We start from the raw sequence: 17,838 nt of genomic DNA, 5'->3' as shown, positions 1-17,838 counted from the left end.
CTTGAAGTCAATAGGTGCGGATGTGAGCAGATCCACTTTGCCCACGCCTGGCTGCCAGGCTCTTCCTGTGGAGTTTGGGGGGAGGGAGACGTTATTTACAACCTGGCCAAATCCCAAAGGCTGTTCTGCCTGCCTCTCCCTTGCAGCAGGAAGGTGAAGGCCATGGGACCTGGCCATCTGCAGGCAGCTCCCACCCTCCCCTCCGGCTCTCGGATGACTCCTGCGCATCTCTGAGAAGCAAACAAGCTGACCGCATCCAAATCATGAAAGGGAGGGAGGGAGGTTCTCTGGAGCTCAAGGTAACGGCTGAGGAACAGCTGCGCTCCGTTCCCATGTTGGCTCTCCTCTCCTGGAGGGAATGTCCTGTACCCGGGAGGACAGGAACGTGGAGGCAGGGAGGGATCAGGCCTGCGTCAGTCAGCGCCAGTCCTTGACAACCCTTCCTGCCCGTGCCCAAGGAGCGAGGAGGGCCTGGCGGCGCATGCGATGAAATGTGCACGACTGCTCTGAACAGCTGGACTAAAGCTCTTTTGCAGAGAGTTATGTCATGCCAGGACGCAGGTGGCGCTGTGGGTTAAACCACAGAGCCTAGGACTTGCCGATCCGAAGGTCGTGATTCAAATCCCCGTGACAGGGTGAGCTCCCGTTTCTTGGTCCCTGCTTCTGCCAACCTAGCAGTTAGAAAGCATGTCAAAGTGCAAGTAGATAAATAGGTACCGCTCCAGCGGGAAGGTAAATGGCGTTTCCGTGCGCTGCTCTGGTTCGCCAGAAGCGGCTTAGTCATGCTGGCCACATGACCCAGAAGCTGTATGCCGGCTCCCTCGGCCAATAAAGCGAGATGAGCGCCGCAACCCCAGCCGGCCACGACTGGACCTAATGGTCAGGGGTCCCTTTACCTTTACCTAAAGGTAGCTTACAATGTCAGTTGTATGGGACAAACCCACTGCCTGAAACTGTCCATAAAAGCACATTCTGAAATGGTGGGATTTAAAAGAGCCGATCAGCATTTGCTAAAATTCCAGGGCGTATAAAAACAATCGGTTTAAAAATAAAAAATGAGGGCAAACGTGCAAAACTGCAGGAGGTGGTGAATAGGAAGGGGAATTACGGAAGAGTATCAAAGCAGTTTTATATTGCAAACATTTTAAAAAGTCGGGGGGTGGGTCATGGAGCCAGGATGGAGAAATATGGCAGTGACCCTCTTCATAGATTAGCTTCTAATTTTAATTCAGGAAACAGCAACAGCAATCACTCTGTGCTTTGGTATCAGAAGTTTGGGAAATGCCGAGAGAGAGAAATGCAGACTCCCCGGCCGGACGAAAACAAAAGTTTCGTTGGAAGCGGGAGAAGTTTGCTGGCCCTGAGCTTCCTCTGATTGAGTTAAGTTCTTAAGGATTTCCCCTCAGAAGCCACTCCTGTGGCAAATTAATCTCCTTATTACCACATCCTGTCAAGTGGGCAGCCATTTGTCTCTGGCGGGGGTGACAGAGGCGGGTTCCGATTTGTCTCGCTCGGCGGCAGGCGCAACACTTCGCAGGGAGGAGTGAAACCCGAATCAAAACCAGCCGTCTGTGGTCCTCCTGTGCGATGGGGCCTGTCAACAGAGGTGACGGATTTGCCGTAAATCCCAAATCTTCAAGTGCCGTGGGCCACCGTTGTGGTTGAGGCTGGCCTACGTCGCAATCTGCACGCTTCGAAACCTGCATTGCACCTGTATTCATTTGCACATAAACAAGAAAACATAGCTGACCAGGCAAAGGGCTTTGCCTATACGTTTCGCAATAGGAAATACGTTGGCGTTCTTTCCCCCACATGGAAACTGAGGGGCTGAAGTAAAGACAGATTAATAGCCTGGCTAAGGACATATTCTGAGGTGGGTCTGAGGCGAGAATCAAACTACACTGGTACCTCAGGTTACAGACGCTTCAGGTTACAGACACTTCAGGTTACAGACTCCGCTAACCCAGAAATAGTACCTCAGGTTAATAATAATTATTATAATAATAATTTATTATTTATACCGCACCCATCTGGCTGGGTTTCCCCAGCCACTCTGGGTGGCTTCCAACAAAACACTAAAATACAATAACCTATTAAACATTAAAAGCTTCCCTAAACAAGGCTGCCTTCAGAACTTAAGAACTTTGCTTCAGGATGAGAACAGAAATTGCACAGCGGCGGCGCAGAGGGAGCAGGAGGCCCCATTAGCTAAAGTGGTGCTTCAGGTTAAGAACAGTTTCAGGTTAAGAACGGACCTCCAGAACGAATTATGTTCTTAACCTCAGGTACCACTGTACAAACTTCACAGTGCACAATCATGGTGACGACACCGACTCTGAAATAATATTGTATGAGAACGAAAATGTGTGGCTAGACGGATAGAGACCTAAGATATATCCATTTCCAACTCATCGAACTCCCTTACCTCTCAGCCATCTCAAAACAGAGTTTGAATCGTGTACCCAGGTTCAAAATGTTCCTTAGTCCTTAGTTCCTTAGTCTGGCACCTTTCTATATCTGCATGGATGCCACACTTTCTGAGTGCTCAAATCATTTCATGTATATTATCTGACCCATCAGCCCTGCAAACTAGGCCGGTGAGGCATTGGTTATGACATAATCATAGCATCGTAGAATTGTAGAAGGGACCCTGAGGATCATCTAGTCCAACCCCTGCCATGCAGAAATATGCAGCTGCCCCAGATGAGGTTCGAACCTGTGGCCTTGGCATGATCAGCACCATGCTCTAACCGACTGAGCTATCAAATAATGCCACGATTGGCAGGTGGGTTGTCCTGGCCCACAGGGGTGAAGACAGATAAGGACCTGGCCCATTGGACCCAAAAGGTCCCCCACTCATCTCAGCTAACTATACTTTTTTATTATTCTTGTATTTAATATTGTTTTCATAAATGGCTGTGGACGTGTGCGTGTGTTTGTGAACACCAGGCATTGATGTCTTTATGATTTAGCAAAGTTTGAGATGTGTTTGCCTATAGAAAGACATGCTTATTGTGGTTCAGAAGCTGGTCCGTGGAAGGGTAGAGAGCTCCCGGAATAAACAAGTTGAGAAATACGATGTCAAAAAATGCAGAAGAGGTGCCAAAAGAAAGATGAAGAGCATTGCGGCGATTTTCACAAAACAAACCGACAGTGTTTGGTTTGGGTTGTCCTATGAAGATTGAAGACATCACCACCCCTTGTGCACACTCAGAACCTCTCTGGCGGCGCATCATTCCTCAACAGCTTCTCCTTTTTTTATTTTTAGCTCAAACATCAAGAACTAAACACTGCAGGCCATGACCCTGTGGAACGCAAGGCTCAGCAAACCAAGAATGCAAAGTTGGATCTATGCAATGTGGACTCAGAGCTGGGACACATGACCGAAAGAACGGAGCTGAAACATATGATCAGAGGAATCGCATGGTGTTGCTTGTGCAGGGTCGCACCACTTCAGAGCAGGGATTGTGGGAGGTGGGGCGTGTCTCACATTTGACTCCTCCGTCGTATTCAAACAACAATGGAAAAATAAAAACACCCCTGCTTGTACAAATCTATAATTTTGAGAGAGAAAGGCAGGCTTAAACATATCTCTGGTGGGGAATGGGGAGGGGACTGCATGGGTCTCGCAATCCATGATGTCACCGACATTGTCCAATACGTTCCCGTGGCATTATTTGTGACTACAATTGACACATCGCCGTGGATTGCAATCAAATTGCAACTCCAAGACCTCAAGGAGCTACCACTTTACTGAAGCTAAGCAGGTCTCCTCAGATGTTGAATGGAAGGTCATCTGGAAACACCAGCTGCCAGCAAGTCTCCAGGGTTTCAGGCAGTGGGTAGGGACATTCCCAGCTCCCCCCCCCCCGCACACATTGGGGGGTGAACCCTTCTGCAAGCAAGGCAGATGATCTACCAATGAACTAAGGTGCTGGTTTTGACCTTTAAAGCCCTATGCGGCCTAGGACCCAGGTACCTCCTGGACCGCCTCTCCTGGTATGCCCCATGGAGGACCTTAAGGTCCACAAATGACAACACTTCGGAGGTCCCAGGTCGCAAGGTGGTTAGGTTGGTCTCAACTAGGGCCAGGGCCTTTTCAGTACTGGCCCCGACTTGGTGGAACGCTCTGTTACAAGAGACTAGGGCTCTGCGGGACTTGACATCTTTCTGCAGGGCCTGCAAGACAGAGCTGTTCCACCTGGCCTTTGGTTTGGACTCAGTCTGACCCTTCTGTTTCCCTCCCCTTATGGTTTTGATCTATGAGCTACTATTAAAAAGAGGCTGCATTTTAAATTGTATTTTAACCTGTATTTTAAATTGGTTTCCCTATTATATTTTTATTGTAATTTTACTGGTGTTAGTCACCCTGAGCCCAGCTCTGGCTGGGGAGGGCAGGGTATAAATAAAATTTATTATTATTATTATTATTATTATGGCCCATCAAAGCCATTTCCCCCTTTTTTAATCTGTCTTGAAAGCACCACCAATCATAAAAAAACAGGGTCTAGCTACAAACAAGATGAATTTTAACAGGGAGAAATGTAAAGTATTGCACTTGGGCAAAAAAAATGAGAGGCACAAATACAAGATGGGTGACACCTGGCTTGAGAGCAGTACATGTGAAAAGGATCTAGGAGTCTTGGTTGACCACAAACTTGACATGAGCCAACAGTGTGACGTGGCAGCTAAAAAAGCCAATGCAATTCTGGGCTGCATCAATAGGAGTATAGCATCTAGATCAAGGGAAGTAATAGTGCCACTGTATTCTGCTCTGGTCAGACCTCACCTGGAGTACTGTGTCCAGTTCTGGGCACCACAGTTCAAGAAGGACACTGACAAACTGGAACGTGTCCAGAGGAGGGCAACCAAAATGGTCAAAGGCCTGGAAACGATGCCTTATGAGGAACGGCTAAGGGAGCTGGGCATGTTTAGCCTGGAGAAGAGGAGGTTAAGGGGTGATATGATAGCCATGTTCAAATATATAAAAGGATGTCACATAGAGGAGGGAGAAAGGTTGTTTTCTGCTGCTCCAGAGAAGCGGACACGGAGCAATGGATCCAAACTACAAGAAAGAAGATTCCACCTAAACATTAGGAAGAACTTCCTGACAGTAAGAGCTGTTTGACAGTGGAATTTGCTGCCAAGGAGTGTGGTGGAGTCTCCTTCTTTGGAGGTCTTCAAGCAGAGGCTTGACAACCATATGTCAGGAGTGCTCTGATGGTGTTTCCTGCTTGGCAGGGGGTTGGACTCGATGGCCCTTGTGGTCTCTTCCAACTCTATGATTCTATGATTCTACATCAGACCAAAGGCTCGAGTCTAGCATCCAACATGGAAGAGGGAGCAAGCTTGTTTTCTGATGCCCCAAAGGGTAGGATCTGGCCTGATGGATTCAAATTACAAGAAAGGAAAGTCCAACTAACCATTGGGAAGAACTTTCCAATTGTCAGAGCTGTTTGACAGTGGAACCGATTCCCTCGGAAGGTGGCGGACTCTCCTTCCTCAGGAGATATTTTTTAGCAGAGTTGGGTGGCCATCTGTCAGGGATTCTTTATTTGTGATTCCTGCATTTCAGGTGGTTGGACTACATAACCCTCAAGGTTCCTTCCAACTCAACAGTTATGTGATTATATGATCCTGTTTTCCCAGTGACCGGTCAGCTGCCTGTAGGACACTTCCAGTTAGTGCAATTGCTTATGAAATTCCCAGCAACCTAAGAGAGAGGGGGAAGGACAGAGACTTACGGTATCTGATCCCTACATACAATTGGCCATTGTTCCGACCCAACAAGATGGTGCTTTTTTTTTCATGATTAAGGTACTTCTAAAGGTGAAGGTAAAGGGACCCCTGACCATTAGGTCCAGTCATGGCTGACTCTGGGGTTGTGGCGGCGTTCATCTCGCTTTATTGGCCGAGGGAGCCGGCATACAGCTTCCAGGTCATGTGGCCAGCATGACTAAGCCGCTTCTGGCAAACCAGAGCAGCGCATGGAAATGCCATTTACCTTCCCGCTGGAGTGGTACCTATTTATCTACTTGCACTTTTACGTGCTTTCAAACTGCTAGGTGGGCAGGAGCAGGGACCGAGCAACGGGAGCTCACCCCATCACAGGGATTTGAACCACCGACCTTCTGATCGGCAAGTCCTAGGCTCTGTGGTTTAACCCACAGCGCCACCCGCGTCCCAAGGTACTTCTACACTATCCTTATTTTGAGGAGGGATTGAAACACATACCAAAAAATTCAGGTTGTGCAATTATAGCTAGTTTAGAAAACTCACACACCAAACCCTCTTCCCCCAAAATCGGACCTCTCTCTTTTTTTTTGCAATAAGGAATGTGATCAGCCAATGTGCTGGAATGAGATGGGATCATCCAACCTCCCCCAAAACAAATCGGAAAGAATGTTCCATAAATAGCCCACATCGTTTAAACTCCTTGCAGCAAATCGGGATGAGTGCTCAATAAACAGGTCTTCTGGGAGAGCCCCGAATCTTGAGAAGAAGGAACATCAGAAGGCCAAAGATGTCCTCTAGAAGTTTTCCTTTTAATATATATATATATATATATATATATATATATATATATATATATGATAATCTTTATTGTCATTGTCACATACAGAACAACGAAACTGAAAAATCTACATAAGACATTCAAAAACCAACAAGCCTGCTATCCCAGCTATCCCAGCCTGGTCAGCCCCTAAAAACTCTGATACCCCATTTTTAAATACAATATACGCCCATAGAGACTCCTTACACTGCGTTTAAAAGCAAAATCGCATTTGGATAGAAACTGTTTCTCAGGTGGCTAGTCCTAGTCTTTGTAACCCTGTACCTTCTTCCAGAAGGCAGAAGCTGAAAGAGATCATTTCCGGGGTGCGCACTATCCTGCGCTATCTCTGCAGCTTTCTTATGGCACCTGGAAGCATAGATTTGATCCAAGGTGGGAAGAGTACACCCAGTTATTCTCACTGCAGCCTTTACAACCCTGGACAGCATTGTTTTTTTCCAGGATTCTCTGTGCAAATCTTCCTTCTCCCCTCTCCCTACTGCCACCTCCCCTCACCCACCCACCCACCCACCCAATCCTTCCTTGACAATAACCATGCCTCCCCGCGGTGTCAATCAAAGCAGACTTGGGCTGTGTCAGCCACAGTTCTCTGTAATCTCTCGGGAGCTACAGTGGTGCCAGAAGTGACAAAACTCCTTATCCACATCTCTGGGATATAAACAATATTGCAGTGTAATGACAGGAGCCGCATTAGTGAGCAATACCCTCTAACCACTTTGGCTGGGACAAAGCGAAGGGGAAACCTCCTTTATTAATACCTGAGGGGTGGCAGGCCCTGATTATCTGCTGTAAGTAAGAGAGAAGACTTCTCAGCAAGAGAGAAGTCTTGCCAGGCTGGGCTGGTTTCTTGGGGTGGTTAGCTTGGAAATGATTTCCATAAGCAGTGCTTTTTATCTGGGGGGAGACACAGGGGTATGCAAACCCCAAAACATTGTGTGAATCTTTTTACTTTTGTCTATTTGCTGTATTTTTATTTTTCCCAATTTGAACTATAAAATGGTGATTTTATTGAGTCAAAAGGAGAGTACCCATAAACAATTTTTTTAGGAAAAGAGAGCACTGTCCATAAGTTTCACATTTCTAAGATAAGACGGGGTCAAAGTTCCTTCGGGGTTTAGGGTGGAAAGTCTGGAGGTTGCATCAGGTGGCTCAAAAACATCAGTTCTTAGCAGAAAGTGACAACGGCTGTCAATAGATGATAGATAGATAGATGATAGATATAGATAGATAGATAGATAGATAGATAGATAGATAGATGATAGATAGATAGATAGAGAGATAGATAGATAGATAGATAGATATAGATAGATGATAGATGATAGATGATAGATGATAGATGATAGATGATAGATGATAGATGATAGATAGATAGATGATAGATAGATAGATAGATAGATGATAGATAGATAGATAGATAGATGATAGATGATAGATAGATGATAGATAGATGATAGATAGATAGATATAGATTTTGTTGTTGTTGTTTAGTCGTTTAGTCGTGTCCAACTCTTTGTGACTCCATGGACCAGAGCACGCCAGGAACTCCTGTCTTCCACTGCCTCCCACAGTTGGGTCAAACTCATGTTTGTAGCTTCGAGAACACTGTCCAACCATCTCGTCCTCTGTCGTCCCCTTCTCCTTGTGCCCTCCATCTTTCCCAGCATCAGGGTCTTTTCCAGGGAGTCTTCTGTTCTCATGAGGTGGCCGAAGTATTGGAGCCTCAGCTTCAGGATCTGTCCTTCCAGTGAGCACTCAGGGCTGATTTCCTTCAGAATGGAGAGCTTTGATCTTCTTGCAGTCCATGGGACTCTCAAGGGTCTCCTCCAGCACCATAATTCAAAAGCATCAATTCTTCGGCAATCAGCCTTCTTTATGGTCCAGCTCTCACTTCCATACATCACTACTAGGAAAACCATAGCTTTGACTATACGGGCCTTTGTTGGCAAGGTGATGTCTCTGCTTTTTAAGATGCTGTCTAGGTTTGTCATTGCCAAGAGGATAAGCCAAATTCATGGAGGAGGAGGGCTGTCGAGGGCTACTAGCCAAGTTGGCTACATTCTGCCTCCACAACTGGAAGCAGCCATGTTTCTGAATTCCAGCTGCTGGAAACCGCAGGAGGGGAGGGGGCACTTCTGCTCAAATCCTGCTTGCAGGTTTCCCACGGACAACTGGTGAGAAAGGGATGTTGGACTAGATGGGCTATTGCCATACCCTCCCAACATTTTTCCGATGAAAATAGGAACGTCCTAAGAAGAAGCAGGACATTCTGAGATGAAATCAGAAACCGGGACAACTTCTGTAAATCTGGGGCTGTCCCTGAAAAATGGGAAACCGTGGAAGGTCTGCAATGGCTTGATGAAGCAGGTTCTTCTTAGGTTCTCACCTGCATTGAACCCAGCATGCGAAGCAGAGGCTTTAACACTGTGGGTTAAACCACAGAGCCTAGGGCTTGCCGATCAGAAGGTCGGCGGTTCGAATCCCCGCAACGGGGTGAGCTCCCGTTGCTCGGTCCCTGCTCCTGCCAAGCTAGCAGTTCAAAAGCACGTCAAAGTGGAAGTAGATAAATAGGTACCGCTCCGGCAGGAAGGTAACCGGCATTTCCGTGCGCTGCTCTGGTTCGCCAGAAGTGCCTTAGTCATGCTGGCCACATGACCCGGAAGCTGTACGCCGGCTCCCTCGGCTAATAAAGCAAGATGAGTGCCGCAACCCCAGAGTCGGCCACGACTGGACCTAATGGTCCAGTCCCTTTACCTTTACAGCCCTTTAAATGTATGGTGTGCATTGCAACTAACATCTGAATTTTGTTCTGTTTCATGGAGGGGCAGTGCTGTGATGCCGGAATTACTTTAAAAATTAAAACTTGACATCTTTACCAGCACAGTGGCACCTCGGGTTACATACGCTTCAGGTTACAGACGCTTCAGGTTACAGACTCCGCTAACCCAGAAATAGTACCTTGGGTTAAGAACTTTGCTTCAGGGTGAGAACAGAAAACGTGCAGCAGCAGTGGGAGGCCCCATTAGCTAAAGTGGTACTTCAGGTTAAGAAAAGTTTCAGGTTAAGAACAGACCTCCAGAACGAATTAAGTACTTAACCCGAGGTACCACTGTACAACCCAAAGCGAGTTGAGTGATCTTTATCCTGACTGACGGTGGCAAACCTAACTTTTTGCCCAAAGTAGAATTATTGGTTTTTTTATTTAAAAAAAGAGAAAGGAAAAGAAAACCCAGCCGTCTCCTCTCTGCTCCCATTCCATATGACATGAAATGGACTCAATCATAATAGAGTACTTATCAGAGGCTCGCTCTTTCAGAAGCCTCTGGCTGAGCCCTGGACGCTGGACAGCGGCCAAGACCCAGCCAAGGATAACAAAACAACTCTCATTCAAGTATTCCGAGCCAATTAAAAAAGACAAATTAGCAGGCCCCTTATCTCTAGCTCCTTCTCCCCTTCCCAGTCGAGAGCAGTTCTTGGGGAGGAATGTTTCTCGTCGGCAACCGCAGGGCCCCTCTGAACTCCTCCAAGGTCTGTGATGGATGAGGCCCCGTTCGCTCACGCATCAAACGCCCGGCGGTTGCGATGAGCCAAAATAATGGGTGAAGGCCGAGATTGCAGGGAAGGTAGATATTGTACTTGCTTGCAAACGGCAAGAGGAGGGGAGACAGCCCTACAGGCCAATGGCTCATCGAGTCCAGCGTCCTGTCCTCACAGCGGCCAAGCGGATGCCTGTGGGAAGCCCGCAACAGGATTTGAACACAAGAGCATCTCTCCCTTCCTGTGGTTTCCAGCAACTGGTCTTCAGAAGCATCGCTGCCTTCGACTGAGGAGGCAGAGCAGAGCTATCCTGGCTAGTAACCATTCCTGGCCTCTTCTCTTCCATGAATTTGTCTCATCCTTTTTAAAAGCCATCTGCTGGCCATACAAATTTCCGTAGCTTAACTACGTGCTGAGTGAAGAAGTACTCTCCTAAATCTTCCCACACCCAGTTTTGTTGGGTGTCCAGAGTTCTGGTGTTGTGTGTGTGTGTGTGTGTGTGTGTGTGAGAGAGAGAGAGAGAGAGAGAGAGAGAGAGAGAGAGAGAGAGAATAAATAATAATAATAATTTTTTAAAAAATTATTTATACCCAGCCCTCCCTGGCCAGAGCCAGGCTCAGGGCGGCTAACACCAGTAAAATTACAGTAAAAACATAATGGGGGGGGGGACAATTTAAAATACAAGTTAAAATGCAGCCTCATTTTAAAAGTAGCCCATAGATCAAAACCATAAGGGGAGGGAAACTGAAGAGTCCCAGTCTGCACAGGTTCCCCTGCAACAAGCACCAGCTGGGCCGAGTCAGGGGCCTGAGCCTGCCCTGGCTCCAGATGCGGGGATGACCTCGTTGCCTTCAGCTGGGCCATCACTTACAGCTGCTCCACTACCGGTTGGGTCAGGGGAGGCTGAGGCGGCCCCTGGGTCTAGTAACCCACCAACGTCTCCCGAGCTGCAGAGACTGAGGTCTGAGAGAAGGAGAGACCTGAGTACTTGCAGGAGGAGTGCTTGCCTTTGGGTGGAACAGGGAGGTGAGTCACCAGGGGATCAGGACTGGCCGCTACCCCGACAGAGATAAAAGGCTGTCGGACCCTGCCCCAGGTTGTGGGAGCAACATTGTTGTATGCCAGATCCTGCACCTGTCCTTGCCTGGTTTCCTGCCTTGGCCCTGTTGGACTGACTCCCAGTGGAACCTTTGGATTCTGGACTGGTCTTGGACCATGTTTCATGGGTTACCCTGAAATTCCTGCATTGCCGGGGGTTGGACTAGATTACTCTTGGGGTCCCTTCCAACTCTAAGATTCTATGACTCACAGTGACCCCACCAATCAAGAGAGTATTCCCAATTCACTCTGCTACATATTGTTGAGCGCCAACCCAACCTCCATGGGGTACAAACTTCCAGGGCTTCCAGGCGTGTTTCCTTTGGATTGAGATGCAGCAGAGACTTCAAATATCTGAAGGACCATCGCATGAGACATGGAGCAAGCTTGTTTTTGGCTGCTCCACAGGCTGTGACCCAAACCCATGGATTCAAATGACCAGAAAAGCAATTCCAGGAATACATGGAAAAAGTCGGTGCTGGAGCTTAAAAATTAATATGCAAAAGTATAAAAGGCACAAGGAGATAGGATAATAACTCCGCACTCTATGTGGGGCTACCTTTGAAATTGACCCGGAAATAGCAATTAATCCAGAATGCGGCAGCTAGACTGCTGACTGGGAGTAGCCACCGGGACCGCATAACACCGTTTCTGAGAGATCTGCATTGGCTCCCAGTACGTTTCTGAGCACAATTCAAAGTGTTGGTGCTGACCTTTCAAGCCCTAAACAGCCTCAGTCCTGTATACCTGAAGGAGCGTCTCCACACCCATCGTTCAGCCCGGACACTGAGATCCAGCTCCAAGGGCCTTCTGGCAGTTCCCTCATTGCAAGAAGTAAGGTTACAGGGAACCAGACAGAGGGCCTTCTCGGTAGTGGTGCCCACCCTGTGGAACACCCTCCCTTCAGATGTGAAGGAAATAAGTAGCTATCCTATCTTTAAAAGACATCTGAAGGCAGCCCTGTTCAGGGAAGTTTTTAATATTTAATGCTGTATTGTTTTTAATACTTGATTGGGAGCTGCCCAAAGTGGCTGGGGAAACTCAGCCAGATGGGCGTGGTATAAATAATAAAGTGTTATTATTATTATTATTATTATTATTATTATTATTATTATATATTAAGGATGGAATAACAAATAAAGTGAATAACACAACGATAACAAAAATAATATTAGGTAAAGAAGATCACACGCAGGTGGAGGGAAGTACTGGGCCGTGGGGAGGGAGGTGAAGGGATTAATTGAAACTGTTAAAGATTGGTATAGGATTTAAGAGATTTAAATTTTCATAAAGATTCTGTAAGGAAAGCAGAAAACAGCAAGAAATATCAAGTAAAGGTATCAGAGAGGAGATCAGTGTAAATGAAAAGACTTATTGTTTTGTTACATATGATTTTATTTTGGAGTTGTCTGTTTATTTTGGGGTTGTTTGTTGTAAAGAATGTGTATTATGTGAATAAAATAATAAAGGATGAAACCGCAAAAGAAAAAAGATAAGAAAAGAAAAGAGATTCCAGCTAAACATTGGAAATCACTAATTCTTTGATGGTGGTGAACTCTCCTTAGTTGGAGGTCTTAAAGCAGAGGTTAGATGGTGCTCTGTCATGGATGCTTTACTGAAGATTCCTGCATTGCAGAGGATTGGACTGGGGTCTGTCCCAGCTCTACATTTTTGTTATTCTTTGGTTTCCCCTTTGCACTTCCACAGTGTCTAGAAAATGCGAGGGGTTTTGCTGAAGATGAAAGAGGCAAAAGTGAAGGTTTCATGTCTTCCTGGCACAGCTTCCCTGCCAGCTGCCTTGACCCTGATGGCTTATCTGCTGGAACATGTTGATTTCACATCTTTCTTTCTTTTTCACCCCCACCTCTCAGTTCATACAGCCCTTCTCAGCCCACACTTTCTCCCAAGGCTGCTTTCATAGCTTTAACTTTTGGGGGAGGCTTTCACAGCGGATGGAATTCAGACTAAACTTTCCTCTTTGTCTCTCTTTTAAGGCTGCACTTCCAAGGACGTGAAACCATCTTCTATGCAGCTGTCTGAAAATGGAGGGCTCCTGGCATCCCTGAGCAGTCAGCCCTTGAGGTACAGCCAGCCGAGAGAGAGAATGTGAGGCATTTTATTTATTTATTTATTTATTTATTCATAGATAGATACATACATACATAGGGACGCGGGTGGCGCTGTGGGTTAAACCACAGAGCCTAGGACTTGCCGATCAGAAGGTTGGCGGTTCGAATCCCCGCAACAGGGTGAGCTCCCGTTACTCAGTCCCTGCTCCTGTCAACCTAGCAGTTTGAAAGCATGTCAAAGTTCAAGTAGATAAATAGGTACCACTCCGGCGGAAAGGTAAACGACATTTCCGTGCGCTGCTCTGGTTCACCAGAAGCGGCTTAGTCATGCTGGCCACATGACCCAGAAGCTGAACGCCGGCTCCCTCGGCCAATAAAGAGCGCCGCAACCCCAGAGTCATCCATGACTGAACCTAATGGTCAGGGGTCCCTTTACCTTTACATACATACATACATACATACATACATACATACCCCACCCATCTGGCAGGGTTTTCCCAGCCACTCTGGGCGGCTTCCAACAGAATATTAAAATACAATAGTTGATTAAACATTAAACGCTTCCCTAAACAGGGCTGCCTTCAGATGTCTTCTAAAAGTCTGGTAGTTGTTTTTCTCTTTGACATCTGGTGGGAGGGCGTTCCGCAGGGCAGGCGCCACCACCGAGAAGGTCCTCTGCCTGGTTCCCTGCAACCTCACATCTTGCAGGGAGGGAACCGCCAGAAGGCCCTCGGAGCTGGACCTCAGGGTCCGGGCTGAACAATGGGGTTGGAGACGCTCCTTGAGGTATACTGGGCCGAGGCTGTTTAGGGCTTTAAAGGTCAACACCAACACTTTGAATTGTGCTCAGAAATGTAATGGGAGCCAATGTAGGTCTTTCAGGACTGGTGTTATATGGTCTCGGTGGCCGCTCCCAATCACCAGTCTAGCTGCCATATTCTGGATTAGTTTCAGTTTCCGGGTCATCGTCAAAGCTTTCCAGGTTCACCTTCAAAGGTAGCCCACATAGAGCGTATTGCAGTAGTCCAAGCAGGAATTACTTAGAGCATGTACCACTCTGGTGAGATAGCCTGTGGGCAGGTAGGGTCTCAGCCTGTACCAGATGGAGCTGGTAGACAGCTGCCCTGACCTGCCCTTCCATGGACAGCTATGAGTCCAAAATGACTTCCAGGCTGTGCACCTGGTCCTTCAGGGGCACAGTTATCCCATTCAGGACCAGATAGTCCTCCACACCAGCCCACCCCATCCCTAAAAAACAGTACTTCTGTCTTGTCAAGATTCATCCTCAATCTGTTAGCCACAATCCATCTTCCAACCGCCTCCAGACACTCACACAGGACCTTCACCACCTTCCCTGGTTCTGATTTAAAAGAGAGGTAGAGCTAGGTATCATCCACACCATTTGAAAGACAAGAAAGATGTTATTGGCAATCAGGATCCCAGGTAAGCAGAAAGTGGCCATGGTCCCTGCTGTGCAGAGGCCAGCCATCTATGTCTTAGGACAGTCGTGCAGCCACTATTTCTGCAGAAGTGATTCAAAGTCATACCAGTAATTTAGTTTTTGCAATTGATGTGTTCTCAACTGTTCTTCTAGAGCATTGTTTCCTTGGGTCTCCAGCTGTTTTTGGACTACAATTCCCATCGTCCCTGACCACTGGTCCTGCTAGCTTAGGGAGGATGGAAGTTGTAGTCCCAAAGCAGCTGGAGACCCAAGTTTGGGAAACGCTGTTTTAGAGCAAATCCACCTTTAAGAAAACAAAACAGAACCATTTGCAGTTAGGAAAGTGACAGAGAAATGAATGAAAAGTGTGGGATGGATGAGTGAAGAAGTGGAAGATGTATAAAGATGTGTGGAACTGTTGAGGGACAATGTAAGATACATTCCACATTTGTAAGAAACTGATATTTTAGTGTCGCAGCACCTGAACTTTGGAACTTCCTTCCCATTGATATCAGGCAGATGCCATAACTGTACTCTTTTCTAGTTAGGCAAGGCTATCCAGGCATGTAGAATGTGGATGTGTGTTTTCATCTGGTTTTTAGCTTATTCCACATCAGTTTTCTGCTGAATAATTTGTCTGTGCATACCGCATATCGTACAGCCTCAAAAAATGGGTGGCTTCCAGGCACAATCTAATGTCCACTTTCAGTTTGTTAGACACCTGCCATGTTGTTTGGACCTCTGTTGGCCAGGCCAGGCTGATTCCTGAGTTCTGACTTTCGTTCTGTAACACAACGAAGGTGGTGTGATATAAAAAGTTACAGGATTTCAGCAGGACATGCACTGATGGGAAAGGAAGAAGTCTGTTCGCCCTGAAACGTTTGCAGGGGCAAACAGTACTGGTTAAGAACTTAATTCATTCTGGAGGTCCGTTCTTAACCTGAAACTTTTCTTAACCTGAAGCACCACTTTAGCTAATGGGACCTCCTGCTGCTGCTGCTGCCGCCGCACCACACAATTTCTGTTCTCATCCTGAAGCAAAGTTCTTAACCCGAGGTACTACTTCCGGGTTAGCAGAGTCTGTAACCTGAAGCATCTGTAACCTGAAGCATCTGTAACCCGAAATACCACTGTATTGGAAGCGGGATCCCATGCAGTATAACCAATATCATCATGAGCAAAAATAATCAAAGGACATTTGGATAATCTTCCCCAAGTTCAAATGACTCACACTGCATCCTGCAGGATTATCAATCCCAGCGAGCCCCAAATTCAGGGCCAGCTGCTCACCTTTCTTGTGATATAATTTGCAAACAAGGAGGCAGCGAGAGCAGAGTTTGCTTCAGAGAAACGCACACTTGCAGAAAAACGAGAGGTGGGGGGGGGAAAACGGGAAAGGGAAATGTCCGATTTGTTAAATGCTTGTTGGGCTATTGTTTCCTTGATGGAAAAGGAAGGAGGATAGGGAGACTTTGACAGAAAGAGAGAGAATGAAGACTCCTTCCTGGACCAGCTCGGAAGAGGGCAGATAAGGATGGAAACGATGAGAGAGGCAAAACCAGAGACAAACAGGAGCGCCAGCAGACTAGAGAGATGCTTTGTGGGCAAAGGGGGGAAAAGAAAATCTGGCATCATAGCGCACCCATCACTAACAACAACCTGCAGTCCGAAATAGTAGTCCAATCCACACTCTTCTCAAGCTCAGAGCCCCTCCAGCCTGTTTTTTCCTTGCAGACATTTTGGTTGGTTGGTTGGTTTATAAAAAAAAAAAAAATGTCATAAAAAATATCAAAGCGGTTTGCAGCAATAAAAAATAAAAACCATACAATAAAACCATTAAAAAGCTAAAAGTGTTAAAAGCAGGCATCAATTACCACATGGAGGAGGATATATTCAGCACTGAAGATGCAGCCGGAAGCAGGGTAATCTCTCACAGCAAAATGAGAATAGTACCTGTACATTTTTGTCTCGTATCTTGAGTTCTACAAATGCTAGAAACTTAAAGGTAAAGGGACCCCTGACCATTAGGTCCAGTCGTGGCCGACTCTGGGGTTGCGGCGCTCATCTCGCTTTATTGGCCAAGGGAGCCGGTGTACAGCTTCCGGGTCATGTTGCCAGCATGACTGAGCTGCTTCTGGCGAACCAGAGCAGCACACGGAAACGCCTTGGGAAGGCTATTGCCTTGAAAAGCATCTTAGAAATACGTTGTGATCACAGCTTGCACTGGCTCCTGGTGGAGTTTAAGGTGCTGGTTTTGACCTTGAAAGCCCTTTGTGGCTTAGGGCCCTCGTATTTACAGGACCACCTCTCCTGGTATGCCCCGCAGAGGACCTTAAGGTCCATGAATAATCATGGTTTAGAGGTCCCGGGCCCTAAGGAAGTCAGATTATCCTCCACCAGAGCCAGGGCCTTCTCAGTAATGGCTCCAACCTGGTTGAATGCTCTGTCCCATGAGACCAGGGCCCTGCAGGATTTAACTTCCTTCCGCAGGGGCTGTAAGACAGAGCTATTCCACCTGGCTTTCAGTTTGAACTTAACACTGAACTTTTATTTGCCTTCCTTCCCTTCCCCTCCCCATTTTATGAAGATTACCTGCTCTGGGATCCCACAGCTAATTCTCCCCTGGTCTCCTCGCTGGCCCAAATAGGACTAATTCAGCCAGCTAGCCATGGTGATCATCTAATGTTTATTGGATGGATTTTCCCCCTAAATTGATTTTTGAATTCTGAATTTATTGTTACTCACGTTTTATACTGTATTTTATGCTGTTTTTTGTTGCATCAATTAAGTGTTTTAAATTTGTTGTTAGCCGCCCTGAGCCCGGTTTTCTGAACTGGGAAGGGCGGGGTATAAATAAAAATGTTTTATTATTATTATTATTATTATTATTAGCTTACGTGTGTTTCACATGTGTGATGCCAGCTTTATGCAGTTGAACTAAACATCAGGAAAAGCTTTCTGACCGTAAGAGCTGTTTGACCGTGGAACAGACTCCCTCAGGAGATGGTGGACTCTCCTTCCTTGGAGGCTTTCAAGCAGAGGTTGGGTGGCCATCTGTCATGGATGCTTTAGCTGAGATGCCTGCATTGCAGGGGGTTGGACTAGATGACCCTTGGGGTCCC

This window comes from Podarcis pityusensis (genome assembly GCF_964106645.2).
Source record: "Podarcis pityusensis genome assembly, chromosome: 3".
Taxonomy (NCBI): domain Eukaryota; kingdom Metazoa; phylum Chordata; class Lepidosauria; order Squamata; family Lacertidae; genus Podarcis; species Podarcis pityusensis.
This window is presented reverse-complemented; position numbering follows the sequence as displayed.